Genomic DNA, 13,931 nt, shown 5'->3' with positions numbered 1-13,931 from the left:
CTTTTGCTTGTGTTCCGTTAGCATTCTATTTATGTGTTAGCACTACATTTTAGATACTTGAACATCACCAGGCTTTTCAGTGCCACTCTATATATGGTGAGAATTATGGACTAACAGGAAGGCTGCATCTCCTACCTGCCTCCTGTTCACTTCTCTGATGTGTGTTAGTCCATCATTAATGGTGCATTCCGTAAGGTCAAAATCCTCAACCCGGGACCACAGACTCCTTGGATTAAGAAATTCATTGTTGTAGAGGGCTGTCCTGTGCACTGTGGCAGCTTTAGCTGCATCCTTGCCCTCTGCTCACTGAATGACAGCAGTGTTCCCCTCCCAATTGTGACAACCCCAAAAATATCTCCAGATACTGCCAAATGTCCCTGAAGGATAGAATCATATCCAGTTGAAAACTTTTGCTTATGTCAAGACCTTCTCTTTTATTTACAGACACACACACACACACACACACACAATTTCACTCCTCACCTTCCTTCTTTCTCCTCCTCCCGATGCTCCTCCGTTCCCTCCACTCATCTTTCACATTATCTTTTTCTGAGGATATTTTCCCGTCTTCTCTTGCCAGTACTAGAAAGAAATCAGATTCTAGTATCTAAGTCCCTGAAGGCACTGGTGAGTATGTAAATTATATTATCTGTGTTTTTCAACTATAGTAAGGGCAGTATCTCTGTGGATACCCCTGAGGGCAGATTTCACTGAGGTCTTACCTGTAACATTGGTTACATTACCTTTCTGAAGTAAACCAAGAACTTATTCTCCCAGGAAATATAAAGCATGAAGCCATCATTAGTCACTAGTTAGGGTGGCCAAACATCCAAATTTGACTAAGGCTGAAGGAGTTCCCGGATCTAAAATTTTCAGAGCCAAAATGAAATTATTTCCTATTTTTTGTACTTTTTAAGTATATTAAAGTTGGTTTTTTAATGAACCTCCCATCAACAACTATTTTTTTTTCCCTTTTGCCGAATTACCTCATAGCTCACACTATCCCAGCACCTTTTATTTGCCCTAAATTTTCAAAATTCTTCCAGCTGTTGATTTTGATGATTAACGTCTTCCCTTTCTCCTTTGCCTCTCAGATTCCACTCCCAGTGTCAGTTTCAACACAAATTACGGAAACTGGCTGGACAGCTACAGAGAAGACACTCATAGGAGGATGGATGGGCATTGAGGAGAACACTCAGTCATCAGAATCATTGTTCTCTTCTGGTGGTGAGGGTAGGAGAATTCCAGGATTATTTACATGTAATTTACATATCAGTAGTTTAGGAGCTCCCTCCCAACAAGAATAGCTGGGCAGTAGAAGCAAGGGATGAGAAAATTATTGACAGCTGAGTTTAGAAGCAATGTGAGGATGGGAAAGAGACTTATCATATAGGATATGGGAGGGGGAGTTTGGTGGCAGCAGTTAAGGCAGCGGTGGCACAGTATTAACTGTGAGAACCTGGCAATGGATAGAAGTAAAAGGATAAGGGTATGCAAGCAGAAAACAATTTTCTGGCTTCTTAGCATTGGATTAACCCAATGTTATTTATACTTGGTAACACCTTCCCCCACAATGTTGAGCCTTTTGAAACCTAGCTACTATTTAGCCAATTTTTGCTTTTCCTTCAATGCTTTCAGGTCACTTATTACAATCCACTACAAAATCGTGTGTGTGTGTGTGTGTGTGTCTGTGTGTTTAGCAAAAGTGTTGTGAAGCAGGTCATAGACATTCTTAAGCTTTGAAAGAAATTACTCAGCAATGAAATCACTGCTGTGATATCAAAGGCCCATGAACTTAAAACAAGAGGAAAGCCTTCCTCCTATATGGAAATAGTAACATTTTTAGAAAAAGCCACAGAAATAACCCTCGATTCTTTCATTTGGTGGACTGCTGCTGATTCCCTATAAAATGTTCTGCAAATAACCTCATTCATATTTTGAATGTCATGAGATTGGAGTCATTTCCTTCACTTAAAAAATCGTTTCTTCCTCTGAGGACACATGGTCACATGATCTGAAAGGTAAGGCAGGAACTGATTAAAGATATGGTCATCTATTTCTATTTATGGGATTTTAAATTCTGTAGAATAACTAAGGATATTTTAAGGTTTGAAGCACAATGACTCAGCTCGCCCATTTCCAGTAAACGTAACTGTAAATGAACCTTGCCCTACCTTTCCTAAATGCAGATGATGCTTTTCTTTTCATCAAATTCAATTCCACAAGTAAGAATTTGTTGAATTTCTGAGGAGGTTGGTCAAGTTTGTGTGTTTTTCATTATATGATAGAAATTATTCTACTATCTCTACAAGTATAATTTTCCTCAGCAATCCTATACTGCAAATATTCTGGAAACATTATCCCTTGGGCCTCTGTATTACTTTTCTTCTGCAGTTGTAACAAAGTGTCACCAACATGCTGGATAAAGCCAACACAAATTTATCATCCTGTGGCTCTGGAGTTCAGAAGGCTGGGTCCATGTCAAAGTGTCAGCAGGGCTGAGTACCGTCTGGAGGCTGCATGCGAGCCTCTGCTTCCTTGCCTTTTCCCAGCCTCTAGAATCTACTGGCATTCCTGGGCTCATGGTCCTTTCCTCCATCTTCAACGTCTTCCTATCTTCAAATCTCTCTCTGAGTCTGACCTTCTGCCTCCATCTTTCACATTTAACGAGTGTATGTGATTACACTGATTTCATGAATAATCCAGGATAAATCAGATTCTCTCAAAGTCAGCTGATTAGCAATCTTAAGTGAAGATGTTATCATGTAAGAGCACACTCACAGGTTCTGGGGATTAAAATATAGACATCCTTGGGGACCATTATTCATCTACCATAGTGTCTCAGCTTCACATAGTGGGTAGTCCTTGAGCTTGATCATAAGAAATTCAAAGTGAACAGGGGTCTGGAGATACTCTCAGGCAAAAGCAGGCTTTGGTGCTTGCTCATCTTTTACGTTCCCCCTACCTTTTTTTTTTTTTTTACTGTAACTGTGCCTTTGATAGTTCCATAGCTTCCTAGCCATGTACATTAAACATATTCATATCTTAAATTTTTCCCATAAAGCCTAAGTTGTTTTAATTCATTTGGTCACTTAAGATAGAAAATCCCTCATTAAACTTGAGGTATACAATAGTTGCTCATAGAAAATAAAAGTTTGGTCTGGTATAAAGATAATTGACTTCAATTCCTTGCAGGTGAAATTTGAGAACTGTGAACTTTTTTCTCTGTTCATGTTTGTGGGGAATAATGTGATACTTCAATATACATAGGTAAAGGACAGTGATCAAATAAGGGTAGGTAGCATTTCCATTTCCTTAATTAAAAACGTTGATTAGGGTCACCGTATTGGTGCATCAGATTAAGCTGCCAACTGCAACAGTGGCATCCTATATCAGTCTATTTGTTCAAGTCCTGGCTGCTCCACTTCTGATTATGCTCCCTGCCAATGTGTTTAGGCAAGCAGTGGCAGATGTCCCAAGTAATTTGTGCCCCTTCTGCCCATGTGGGAGACCCTATTGGAGTTCCAGGCTCCTGGATATGGTCTGGATTAGTGCTAGTAGTTGTAACCATATGGGGAATGTATCAGCAAAAGAAAGCTTTCTCCTCTCCCTCTCCCTCTCCCTCTCCCTCTCCCTCTCCCTCTCCCTTTGTACCTCTCCATATTTAACTCTGCCTTTCAAATAAATATTTTTTAAAAGAAATACTTATTTTATTTATTTGAAAGGCAGAGTTAAAGAGAGAGAGGGAGAGAGTGAGAGAAAAAAATTGATCCTCCATCCGCTGGTTCACTCCCCAAATGATTGCAACAGACAGGGCTGGGCCAGGCCGAAGCTAGGAGCCAAGAGCTTCATCTGGGTCTCCTACATGAGTGCACGGAGCTGGATTGAAAGTGGAGCAGCTGAGACTTGAACTGACACCCATATGGCCTACGAACATTGCAGGTGGCTGCTTAACTTGTTCCACCACAACGCTGGCCTTCAAATAAATCTTAAACATTTTTTTGATTAACACATAACAATTGTACATATTTCTCAGCTATTTTATTTATTGCATAAAATGTGAATTGACCAAATCAGGGTAGTCAACATATGCATATCTTTATCCTTACTCCATATTTAGAGCCTTGGGGAGCTCTTCTCTTCAGGTTAGTAACAAAATATACAATAAGTTATTGTGAACTACAGTCTTGCCTCTGTGTTATAGAACACCAAAATTTATTCCTCTCTATGACAGTATTTTAGTACCTGCTATCCAAATTTCCTATAACTCCCCTCCCCATTCCTTCCCAGTCTCTAGGAATCACTGTTCTTTGTTCAGGTCAACTTGTTTTTTTGCTTCTACACACGAGGGGAATACATGTAACATTTGTTTTGTTTTGATTTTTGTTTTTTTTTTTTTTTTTTTTTTTTGACAGGCAGAGTGGACATTGAGAGAGAGAGAGAGAAAAGTCTTCCTTTGCCATTGGTTCTCCCTCCAATGGCCGCTGCGGTCAGCGTGCTGCGGCCGGCGCACCGCACTGATCCAATGGCAGGAGCCAGGTACTTATCCTGGTCTCCCATGGGGTGCAGGGACCAAGAACTTGGGCCATCCTCCACTGCACTCCCTGGCCACAGCAGAGAGCTGACCTGGAAGAGGGGCAACCAGGACAGAATCCGGTGCCCCGACCAGGACTAGAACCCGGTGTGCCGGCGCCACAGGCGGAGGATTAGCCTAGTGAGCCACGGCGCCGGCCATACATGTAACATTTGTCTTTCTGCCTCTGACTTATTTCACATAACTAGTTCCATCCATTTTGCAGCAAATGATAGCTATCATTCTTTTTTAGAGCTGAATCATATTCTGTTGTGGATATATACCACATTTGCTTCATCCATTCATCTGCTGATGGGTGTCTGGGTTGCTTCCAGATGTTGGGTATTGTGCATAGTGCAGCAGTAAACATGGGACTGCAGGTATGAGACAGTTGATATTTTGATCTCATTTCCTATACACCCAGAAGTGGGGTATCTGCATCATATGGTAAACTTAGTTTTTGATTTTTGAGGAACTTCCATATTGTTTTCCATAGGGACTGTATTAATTTACATTCACATCAACTGTGTATAAGAATTTCCTTTCTCTACATCCTCCCCAGCATTTGTTATTTTTGTTTCTTGTTCATTGCCATTCTATCTGGGGTGAGATGATATCTCATTGTGGTTTGATTTGCATTTCCTTGATGGCTGATAATGTTAAGTATTTTTTCCATAAACTTATTAGCCATTTGAATTTCTTCATTTGAGAAGTGTCTATTTACATATATTGTCCATTTTCTAATTCAATTTTTTGTTTTTGAGTTCCTTATATATTCTGGAAACCAATCTATTATCAGATTAATACTTTTGAAATATTTTCTCCTGTTGTTTAACCTTTTTTTCCTGAAGAATTTACTTTTATTCTTGTAGTTTAAAACTTTAATTCAATAACTTTAATATAAATCAGTCTTTAATCACTAAATGTTACATCAATATCCTATGACCCCAGATCCTATATGCTATTATCCTTCAAGACTGAGTAAAATGATCAATATGAGTTTTTCCTAAATTTGTCCAGAATTTCAAAATGGTTATGGAGTTAGTATAACTTTTCAAATGTTAAAGCATGGAATTACAACTTTTAGTGCAAAAACTTTGAAATCCTTGGAGTTTTTTCATAATGTGATTTCCCCATGAATTTTCTTTTAAAAATTTATTTTACTTATTTGAAAGAGTTATGGGGTGGAGGGGCTTGGAGCCCTGTGGGGGACAGTGTACCTGCCAAGCTAGAGGAAAAAATGGGGGGCATGTTTCTCTCCCCACCAGCTGGCACCGGCATCCTGTAACTAGTCAAGAAAGGGCAGTGATCATTTTGGACATACATAACAGCTGTGCCCGCTTGGGGCTGCATGCCTAGCAACCAGCTGACAGGAGACGCCTGAGTCTGACTGGGAGAATTGACAGGGGGCTGAGAGCTCATGACTGTGGGAGCCTTGTGTGCTGGGACTGTGAGAACACTGTGGCTGCATCAGAGGGATGAGTCTTTGGGCAGCTACTGTGGGCGACTCCACACACTGGGACTCTCCGATTGCCTGGGAAGGGTCATTGCTGTGCGGTCCATGCTCACAGTAAGGACTGCATGGATCTTTTGTGTGGTTCTGTGGCAGTGTTTATGAATATTGCACCCGCTGGAGCTAGCACCTGGGCGTTGGTTGCCTTGCAGGAGGGGAAGTGAGCATGAGACTATGCCAACAGAACTGGTAAAACCCTCCCTTCTGATAAAAAAAAAAAAAAGAGGAGATTTATCACACCCAAAGTGGGTGTGACCTTGCATACTCCCCTCACCATGGAGCACTAAATAGAGCTGTGTATTCACTGAAAGAGTAGATACTCTACTAAGCTACAGAGACATATTTCAAAGATAAAAACCATCAGAGGTAAAAAACAAACCAACAAGTATATCCACAAATGCTTAAAAACAAATGCAGCAATTCAAGAAACAAGAATAAGGATGACAATATAACACTCCCAAATGAACACAACAACATTTGAATACTAGAATGTGAATATGAAGAAATTAATGAAATGCCAGAAATGAAATTCAAAAAATTGATCATAGGATTACTTATAAGTAATCAGAAGTAAATCCATGAATTAAGATATCCATACATGACATGAATGAAATTTTTCCTATGAAATAGAGATTTAAGGAGCAATCAAGATTAAATATTAGAAATGAAGAATTCAGTAAATCAAATAAAAATGCAATGGAAAGCCTTAATAACATACTCAGTGAAGCAGAAGAAAGAGTAACTAAATTAGAAGACAATACTCTGAAAATTTTACAATTAGACCAAAAAAAGGAAGAAATTAGAAAATGGTAAAACAGTGTTGGAGATTTATGTGACTATCAAATGACCCAATATTCATGTCCTAGGGATTCCTGAAGGTATGGAAAGAGAGAATGGATTACAAGGCCTTTTTAGTGAAATAATTATAGAAGACTTCCCCATTTTGGAGAAAGAAAGGGACATCCAAATACAGGAAGTACATAGAACTCCTAATAGACATGACCAGAAAAGATCTTCACTATGACACACTGTGTTCAAACTTTCCACAGCAGAACTTAAAGAAAATATTACATAATGTGAATGAGAGAAACATCAGATTACTTTCAGAGGATTTCCAATTATTCATGGTGGACTTCTCATTAGAAACCCTATAGACTAGGAGAGAATGGCGAGATATATTCCAAGTCTTAAGAGGAAAAAACTGTTAACCCAGAATACTGTATCCTGCAAAGCCCCCATTTATGAATGAAGGTAAAATAAAGACCTTCCATAAGAAACAGAAATTGCAAGAATTTGTCACCACTCATTTAGCCTTACAAAAATACTTAAAGATGTGCTACACAGAGAAACACAGAAATATGGTCATCACTATGAAAGAAGGTAAAGGTAAAAAATCTAGTAAGAGTACAAAGGAAATCAAAAGTAATCAGTAGGTATATTTATAGAAAAATGGCAGGGCCAAATTGTTTCTTGTCAATAGTCACCTTAAGTGTAAATAGCCTCCACTCCCCAGTTAGAAGATCCAGACTTGCTGAATGGATTAAAGAACCAGACCTATCTATTTGCTGCCTACAGAAAACACATCTCACCAAAAAAATACTTGAAGACTGACAGAAAAGGATGGGAAAACATATTCCTGTTAATAGAAACCAAAAGAGAGCTGATGTAGCCATCCATCTTAATATCAGACAACATAGACTTTAACACAGAAACTGTTAAAAGAGACAAAGAAAGGTACTATGTAATGATTAAAGGATCAATTCAACTGGAAGATGTGACTATAATAAATGTATATACAGCCAATTAAAGGTATCTGGTTATTTAAAAGAAATGTTAATGGATCTAAAAGGAGACATAAATTCCAATACAATAATGACTGAGGGACTCAGTACCCCACTATTAGCAATGGTCAGATCTACCAGACAGAAAATCAGCAAGAAAACAATAGAGTTAATCAACACCATAGACCAAATGGACCTAATGGATATCTACAGAACTTTTCATCCCACAGTTGCAGAATACGCATTCTCTTCTCACAAATGCATGGAATTTTCTCTAGGATAGACCACATCCTAGGCCATAAAGCAAGTCTCAGCCAGTTCAATAAAATCAAAATCATAACATGCATCTTCTGTGAACATAATGGAATGAAGCTGGAAATCAACAACTCAAGGATCTCTAGAACATATGTAAACACATGGAGGCTGAACAACATGTTCCTGAATGAACAGTGGGTCATTGAGGAAATAAAAATAGAAATCAAAAAATTTCTGGAAATGAATGATGAACCAAGATAGAAATTGAATAAGTAATAAAGACCCTTCCAACAAAGAAAAGCCCAGGACCAACAGCTTCACTGCTGAATTCCACCATCCATTTAAAGAACTTACTCCAATTGTTCTCAAGTTATCCAAAAAATTGAAAAGGAGGGAATCTTCCAAAACTCTATGAGACCAGCATCACCTTAACTCCTAAGCCAGAAAAAGATACAACAGAGAAAGAGAACTACAGATCAATTTCCCTGATGAATATAGATGCAAAAATCCTCAACAAAATACTACCCAATAGAATCCAACAACACATCAAATAGATCATTCAGTTGGACCAAGTGGGATGTTCCCTGGTATGCAGGGATGGTTCAACATTCTCAAATCAATCACTGTGATACATAACATTAACAAATTGAAGAGCAAAAACTATATGATTATCTCAATAGATGAAGAGAAATCATTTGATAAAGTACAACATACTTTCATGATGAAAATCTTAAGAAAATTGGGTTTAGAAGGAACATTCCTCAACACTGTGGGGCTCCATGGGATGCGCAGCCATGGAGCCCCCACGTCAAGGTCGGTCTGATAGCTGTTGCTGTGTCTTTATCACAAGGCGAATGTTGCTAGTTTCAGTTAGGGCAATGCTTTCCCACGGTCGGGACGTTCCAGAGGAGTTGAGAATGTTGTAAACAACAAGATGGCGCCAAGGACCGCGCGGTGAGCCTGCCTGCTGCGTGACACCTCATCTGATTGGCCCGAGGACGCGTGCACACTGCGTGAACAGACAGCGGATTGGAGTGTTCCGTGCATGGACTTGAGCCCGCTTGCAATTGGCCAGATTTTGTATATAAGCTATGTGCTGAGGAAGGAGGGGGCTTTCCTGTCCACTCTCCTCCTTTCATTCTTTCTCTGTCCCTGTTATTTTCCCATTAAAAGTCTGCTGAAGACCGATAAGCTGCGAACAGTGTCGTTCCTTTGCGGGCAAGGGAGCGGCAAACACAATCAAGGTAATTTATGACAAACTCATGGTCAGCATCTTATTGAATGGGGAAAGTTAGAAGAATTCCCACTAAGAACCAGAACCAGACAAAGGTGCCCACTCTCACCAGTGCTATTCAATATAGCCCTGGAAGATTTAGTCAGAACCATTAAGCAAGAAAGATAAATCAAAGGGATACAAATTGGGAAAGAGGAAGTCCTATCCCTATTTGTGGGACATGATTCTATAAATAGGGGATCCTAAAGACTCCACTAAGAGACTACTGGAACTCATGAAAGAGCTTGGTAAAGTGGCAAGATATAAAATTAACACACAAAAATCAATCACCTTTGTATACACAAGCAATGCCATAGCTGAGAAAGAACTTCTAAGATGAATCCCATTCGCAATAGCTACAAAAAATTAAATACTTTGGAATAAATCTAACCAAGGGCATCAAAAATCTGTATAATGAATATATAAAACATTAAAGAAAGAAATAGAATACACAAAGAAATGGAAAAATCTTCCATATTCATGGATTGGAAGAATGAATATCATCAAAATGTTTATACTACTGAAAATAATTTGCAGATTTATGCAATACCAATCAATATACCAAGAACATCATTCTCAGATATAGAAAAAAATGATGCTGAAGTTTATATGGAAACATAGGAGACCCTGAATAGCTAAAGCAGTTTTATACAACAAAAACAAAGCTGGAGGCATCACAATAGCAGATTTCAAGAAATTCTACAAGGCAGTTATAATCAAAACAGTCTGATACCGATACAAACAGAGATGGATAGACCAATGGAACAAAATAGAAATGCCAGAAATCATTCACCACATCTACAACCAACTTATCTTTGACAAAGGAGTTAAAATAAATCCCTGGAGCAAAGGCAGTCTCTTCAACAAATAGTGCTGGGAAAACTGGATTTCTGCATGCAGAAGTATGAAGCAAGATCTCTACCTTACACCCTACACAAAAAATCCACTCAAAATGGGTTAAAGGCCTGAACCTGTGACCCAATACCACTAAATTATTAGAGAACATTGTAGGAAACCCTTCAAGACATTGCATAGGCAAAGAGTTTTTGGAAAAGACCCCATAAGCACAGGCAATAGCAGCCAAAATTAACATATGGGATTACATCAAATTAAGCTTCTTCACTGAAAAAGGAGTACTCAGCAAAGTAAAGAGACACCTGACAGAATGGGAGAAATTGTTTGCAAACTATGCAACTGATAAAGGATTAATATCCAGAATTTATAAAGAGCTCAAGAAACTCAACAACAACAAAACAAACAATCCAATTAAGAAATGGGCAAAGGACTTGAACAGTGATTTTCAAAGGAGGAAATCCAAATGGCCAACAGACACATAAAAGAATGTTTAGGATCACTAGCCATAAGTAAATGTAAATCAAAACCACAATGAAGCTTCACCTCTCTTCATTAGAATGGTTCTTATACAGAAATCAACAAACAATAAATGCTGGTGAGGATGTAGCTCAAAAGGTACCCTAATCCACTGTTGGTGGGAATGTAAACTGGTACAGCCACTGTGGAAGACAGTATGGAGTTACCTCAGAAATATGAATATAGACCTTCCATATGACCCAGCCATCCCACTCCTTGGAATTTACCCAAAGGAAATGAAATCAGCATACGAAAGAGCTATCTGTACCCCTGTGTTCATTGCAGCTCAATTCTCAATAGCTAAGATATGGAATCAACCTAGATGTCCATCAACTGAAGACTGGATAAAGAAATTATGGGATGTGTACACCATGGAATACCTACCCAATGGTAAAAATAAAATGAAATTCTGTCATTTCCAACAAAATGGATATAACTGGAAAACATTATATTTAGTGAAATAAGCCAGTCCCAAAAGGGCAAATACCATATGTTCCCCTTGACTTGTGTTAACTAATAGAGTACCTAAAAGGTAATCTAAAGTATTGAAATTTATACTTTGAGATATGATAACTTTGAACAGCCCTTTCTTGACTGTTGAAGAACAGTTTTTTTTAAATACGTTTTTTTAAATACTATTTGTTGAACTCTTTACTTAATGTAGTGTCGATTTAATGTGTATGAAGTTGAAAATAGAACTTTGTGAAAAATAGAAGTGGGACTAGTAGAGGGAGGAGGGGTGGGAATGAAGGTGGCAGGGAGGGTAGGATGGGAACAGTTACTATGTCCCTAAATTTCACTTATGAAATGCATGAAGTTTGTATACCTTAAACAAAGAAAAGCAAAACAAAATATCTAAATTGATTTTTACACACACACACACACACACACACACACACAGAGAGAGAGAGAGAGAGAGAGAGAGAGAGATGAAGAGATCTTCCATTACTGGTTACTCCCCAAATATCTTTTGGAAAACCAGGGCCTTGGCCAGGCCAAAGCTGAGAGCCTGGAAATGAATCAAGTCTGCCACGTTGGCAGAGACCCAAATCCTTGAACCATCAGCTGCTAACTCCCAGGGTACACATTAGCAGGAAACCAGAATTGGAAATAGAGCCAGCTTCTCACTCAGGCACTGTGATATGGGTTGTGGGTTTCCCAAGCAGTGTCTTAACTGCTACGCCGAATGCCTATGCCTAAAGATAATTTTAAACTAATTATGGTTCATGTTTCCTGGCTTAATAAAAAGTTACAATTTCTAGTATCCAAATTAAGAAGTAGTAATCTAATGCTATTTAGAAATGTCCATGTATTTCTGTAGGTTCTCTTAGAAGATTTCCAAATTTTTATAATCAAGAGATTTTAATCAATTTTGAAGTAAAATAAAATAAGAAAAAATTGTTTTACAAAAAAGTCACTTCCCAGTATACTTAACAAAAACAAGCTATTCATTTTCATTTTTATTCCATTAAGGATATTACTGATATTTGTGGTCTAATATTTTAAGAGTGGCTGTAGCTAGATTTCTGCCTTCCATTTGGATCCTGCTCTTTTTTATTGTTTGGAGGTATCTTGGATTTTAGTATCTAAGACTTGCAGCCATCTGTTTTCTCTCACCAGAATTCCTCCATTGTTCACATGGTTTTCACTAATACTGTTCATTTCCCAAATCTCTATATCCACAGTCCACCAAACCACTGCTTGGCATATTTCTGCTGTACCACACAAGTTGCATGTAGGCAAGCTAAAGTGAATTTGACAAAAATACAATAGGCAAAGATCTGTTCTGTGAGTAGCATTTCCTATCCGCCATGCAAGGGGAAGCAACATGTCTTCTTAGCCTATGTCCTGCATTTATTGAAACAAAGGTCTACAAGGATCATGCACTATCAAATAACAATGCATTATGTCTAAAATACAGAATTCATATTCTAGTATATGATTCATTTTATAGGAAAATTTCTTTGGAAAGGCATATGAAAATCTTGTCTTTAACACAGAAGGAGCCACAGAAGTCAGCCTTGTATCTGAGCCTACTCCAAATTTCTCAACTTGGGATGCCACAAAGCAGATGTAGGAGCCATTAATACATTAATATTTAGAGAACACTTGGCATAGCATATCTTAAAATAGACTGTTGCAGGCCGGTGCCGTGGATCAATAGGCTAATCCTCCACCTGCAGTGCCAGCACACCGGGTTCTAGTCCCAGTCGGGGCACCGGATTCTGTCCCAGTTGCCCCTCTTCCAGTCCAGCTCTCTGCTGGCCCGGGAGTGCAGTGGAGGATGGCTCACAAGTCCTTGGGGCCTGCACCCATTTGGGAGACCAGGAAAAGCACCTGGCTCCTGGCTTCGGATCAACACAGTGCACTGGCCACAGCGGCCATTGGGGGGTGAACCAACGGAAAAAGGAAGACCTTTGTCTCTGTCTCTCTCTCTCTCACTGTCCACTCTGCCTGTCCAAAAAAAAAAAAAAAAAAAGACTGTTGTGCTGGTTACAATGCATGTCTTAATCTGAGGTGTTCACCTACTGCTTAGAAAACAATTAAAGAAACAGTAATTTTCGATAGCCTTTTCCTCAGAGCAACTTTGTCTTTTTGGAACCCCCTCGCCAGCTCATTTTATGCAAAATCCATTGCAAATAGTGTAAGCTGTGCCAAAAGCTCCCTGCCATGGAACAAAACTTGCCCTGATAAAAAGGTACCAGCCAGTGGCAGCCTGTCTGATAGCTATGCCTATTTTCTCCCATTTTTTTAAGATTTATTTATTTATTTGAAAGGCAGAGTTACAGACAGAGAGGGAGAGACAGAGAGAGAGATCTCCCATCTGTTGGTTCACTCCTCAATGGCCATAAAGGCCAGGGCTGGGGCGATTCAAAGCTAGGAGGCATGAGTTTCTTTGGGTCTCCCATGCGGCTGCAGGGTCCTAAGCACTTGGGCCATCTCCCACTGCTTTCCCAGGCCATCAGCAGGGAGCTGGATCAGTAGTGGAGCAGCCAGGACTTAAACTGGCACCCCTGTGGGTTGTCGGCACTGCAAGCAGAGGCTTAATCTCCTATGCCACAGTGCTGGCCCCTCTCCCATTCTTTTAGCTGTCCATTCACTGTGCTGATAGTCCCCTCCACTGGGCAGAAGCTTTGGAGTTTGATGTAATCCCATTTTGCTTGC

General features: G+C 39.3%; 1 protein-coding gene and 1 pseudogene across 3 annotated transcripts in view; both read right to left on the bottom strand.

Moving 5' to 3' along the window:
• Positions 1-13,931, bottom strand: part of ST3GAL6 (ST3 beta-galactoside alpha-2,3-sialyltransferase 6) — a 148,821-nt gene that overhangs the window by 89,543 nt on the left and 45,347 nt on the right. The window lies entirely within an intron of this gene.
• Positions 1,332-12,865, bottom strand: LOC149126970 (cyclin-C pseudogene; annotated as a pseudogene). The gene has a single exon (XR_016233058.1). The product of XR_016233058.1 is annotated as a cyclin-C pseudogene (transcript).

Source organism: Oryctolagus cuniculus, chromosome 4 (assembly GCF_051225735.1).
Source record: "Oryctolagus cuniculus isolate XC-2025 breed Fujian yellow rabbit chromosome 4, ASM5122573v1, whole genome shotgun sequence".
NCBI classification, from domain to species: Eukaryota; Metazoa; Chordata; class Mammalia; order Lagomorpha; family Leporidae; genus Oryctolagus; species Oryctolagus cuniculus.
The sequence above is the reverse complement of the archived record's forward strand: the minus strand, read 5'-3'. Positions and strand labels throughout refer to the sequence as shown.